This window comes from Orycteropus afer, unplaced genomic scaffold, assembly GCF_000298275.1.
Source record: "Orycteropus afer afer isolate SDZICR_OR568_19922 unplaced genomic scaffold, OryAfe1.0 scaffold00040, whole genome shotgun sequence".
NCBI classification, from domain to species: Eukaryota; Metazoa; Chordata; class Mammalia; order Tubulidentata; family Orycteropodidae; genus Orycteropus; species Orycteropus afer.
In genome coordinates this window covers 1204092-1207812 of record NW_006921627.1, presented here as the reverse complement: position 1 = coordinate 1207812, position 3721 = coordinate 1204092, and positions in this window count along the sequence as shown.

Genomic DNA, 3721 nt, shown 5'->3' with positions numbered 1-3721 from the left:
ATCCTGACCCAGTCCATTGGGTGCTTAGTGTGGAAGTTGTCTAAGTTCACTCAAAAGCCTGGACCTAAGAGTCTATTATTTGAAGGATCACTAAATTAAGTACCTGGTTCTCCTTTGTTGAAGACACACAAAAAAATATGGATAAACTAATTGTTATACACACACAAACACACACAAAATGGAAAACTACTGAGCCAGGAGAAGAGGCAAAGTCTTAAAACATGCTACAACACAGATAGAGCTTAAAGACACTGTGCTAAGTGAAATACAAACAAACAAAAACCAAACTCACTGCAGTTGAGTCAGATCTGACTCATAATGACAGCTCCTTGGGTTTCCAAGGTGGTATCACTATAGAAATAGATTGCCCAACCTTCCTTCTGAGGAGTGGCCGGTGGGTTTGAACTGCCAGCCTTCTGCTTGGCAGTCAAATGCCGTAGTCACTACACCACCAGAGCTCTCAAGTAAAATAAGTCAATCACAAAATGACAAATATTGAATGACCTTACTTACATTAAAAGAAAAAACCGAAGCCAAACCCCATGCCATTGAGTCAATTCTCACTCATAGCGACCCCTGTTGGGTTTCCAAGTCTGAACATTTTTATGGAAGCAGACGGCCTAGTCTTTCTCCCTCAAGCAGCTGGCAGATTTGAACCACCAACCTTTTGATTAGCAGCCAAAAGCCTTAATCACTACATCCCCAGACCTTCTTTATCAAAAGACAATAAAAGGCAAATTTATAAAGAACAAAGCTTATTAGTGGTTACCAGGGGTGAGAGGAAGAGGGAAAAGGGGGATTAATGTTGATGGAAAAATCACATTGATTAAGAAGAGGGTTGCACAGCTGATTATTATAACTGCTATTAATAAGCTGTACACCTATAAAAAGTAGAACTGGCAGAAGCTGTGTGATAGACATATTTACAACAATGACCAAAAGGAAAAAAAAAAAAGAGTAGCTGCTGAATCGGTTTTATGTGTAACCAGAAAACTTATTGGATTTGGTTCCTTGGTTTGGAGGTTTAGGGTCATGGTTTCATTCCAGTTATTTGGCCTAATAACATGCTTAGTGTTTCTGTCCTACTTCTTAAGAAAGTTCACTGTATAGAGTTGGGGTCTTAAAAGCTTGCAAGGTGCCATCCAAGACACAATACTGAGTCTCTATTTGCCTGAAGCAATAGAGTTAGAAGGAGAGCCAAGAATAGGAGGAAGATATGTAATGTGTGGCTAAATTGCCTCCATGAACAATCACCTCCTCTGCTGTGAGACCAGAACTGGATGTGCCCGGAGACAATTACTATGAACAACTGGACCAAAGATTCTATAGAAGAATCTTGATCAAAAGGGGAAAATGCAGAACAGAATTTCAAATTTTCATGGACTGTAGACTTTTGAGATCTGGAGGGTAGGTGAATGCCTAGAACAACTGCCCGGACATAATCTTTAAACCTTAAACCAAAAATATCCCCTGAAATCTTCTTCAAACTGAGCAACAGTTGAACAATCAATCATGGGAGACCAGAAGGGCAGTATTTGCACAGGGAGATACCTCAGAGGGCAGAAAAGCATAGGGAAGAAGGACACAGGAAAGGGGTAACCACAGGGAGGAAATGCAAAGAGAGCTGTTGCATTGCAGGGACTGCAATCAATGTCCTGAAACAAAATGTGTATGAACTGCTGTACGGAAAATAATTTGCTCTGCAAATTTCACCCACATCACAATAAAATACATAAATAAACAAATATCACTCACACACATACACACACACACAGAAACTGAACAACGGTTTATTAGCTTAGCTAGTAAAAATGTCTGCCTTGAAATTAAGGGAATTTGTTAAAACCAGACCAACCTTACAAGAGATGCTAAAGGGAGCCCTTTGGACAGAGAAACAACAACAGCCAACAACAACTGACCATTAACACACATGATGATATAACTCAGAAACCAACCCAGCTATGGAAGTATCCAAAGTAAAGAAGCCTACAAGATTGTGAACAGGGAACCAGAGACATCAATTGACAAATGAGGACAACTACAAACCAAAAAGAGGAGAAAACTGTGTCGTTACAGAACTTCTAGATGGAAGGGAAGTCTAGACAACTAAGAGAGGGAGTTCCGGTAAGATGGCGGAATAAGCAGAAAGACTGCACAGACCCTCCTCAACAAAGAAAAGGGGCACCAATTAACACAGATACAGAAGATAATCCTGGACCCCTGAGCCTTGAAGGGCAGGATATAAAAGTGGGCTAAACTCCAACTAGCAGAAGAATTTGCATGAAAACACCAAAAAAGGAGACATATGGAGCTGCAGTCTGGCAGCCATCCTGATGGCACAGACAGCTCGGAAATTGCCGAGTGGTGGTAGGACCTAAGAATTAACCTAAAAATCAGCCTTGCTAGCCAGGGACTGCACGGAGGACTGCTCTGGTGTCTGATGAATAAAAGGGGAAGCAGCGAAGAGGAAGGTGGACTGAGCTGTGGCCTTTTGCCTGCCTGAAGAGTGCAGCCATTTTGAATGTTTACAAGCGGCTTGACCATTTTGGATATTTAAAGCGACAGTATCTTCTCAGATTCCAAGGACCTAAGAATAGGCTCTACTTCCTAGGGACTGCAAGGACCTTTCAGACACTGAGGATTGGATAGGTGCAACATTCCCCTTGTTAGTCTTATACCCCACACCTCTTGGTGAAAGCAGGTGCAGCCATCCCTCACTCACACCCACCTTCTGGCAGGAATTCTGTGCTAGTCTGTGTGCTCAGACGGAGGCTGGCTGCCCTGCCCTATCCTGATTTTTTTTTCTTTTTTCTGTTTTTTAATTTGTTTTTGTCTGTTTTAAAATTACTGTTATTATTATTACTTTTGTCCTTTTCACTATTATTCTTTATTCTTCCCCCTCAGGTTCTAGTTTTCAGCTTTTTTTCTTTTCCCTGTTCCTAGCTGCAATTTTTTTTTTTCTTTCTCACAGTTAACCCCCTTCCTTGTTTTTCTTTTGTGTTTTTCCCATTTTTTTCCTTCATTATTCTCCTTCTTTGCCTTTTATCTTATTGCCTTCTCCTCAGATATTGTGGGGTGTTTTTTTTTTTTTTTTTGCCTCTTCTCTTTTTTTGGTTACTGTTCCTGTGGGATTACATGGTGTGTTTTTTATCCATTTGCTTTTACTTTTTTTATGGTTATCCAATTGTTATTTTTGTCTAACTGAGTGGAAGAAAGCAACAGTCCCAATATGGTACAACTACACCCACACCTCCTGCAGCTTCACTTACTGAGTGAGAGCTAACACTTCCTTCTCCACAATAATAAACAACCACCAAGAAGAGCCTGACTCACCTTTGGCTGCTCTTCACAAACAGTTAAAAGAGATCTAAATACAACAACGCCACAATGTCTTGGAGACAACAGACCATCATAATCTACACAAAGAAGCAAGATAAACTGGTAGAAACAAGGGAGCAGGATACAGACCCAGAACACATCCCTGAGGAAGAAGCAGCAATGGAACTCTCTGATAAAGAATCCAAAAGAATTATATTTAGCTATCTTCAAAGGACTGAGAGACAAATCAAGGAAAACACAGACAAAACCCTACAAGAATTTTGGAAGAAAATACAAGAACAAAATGACAAAGTAAATGAAAAATTAAAATGATTCTAAATGTGCGGATAGAAATCCAGAAGATTAATACTAAATTTTCAGAAATAGATAACACATTGAAAGG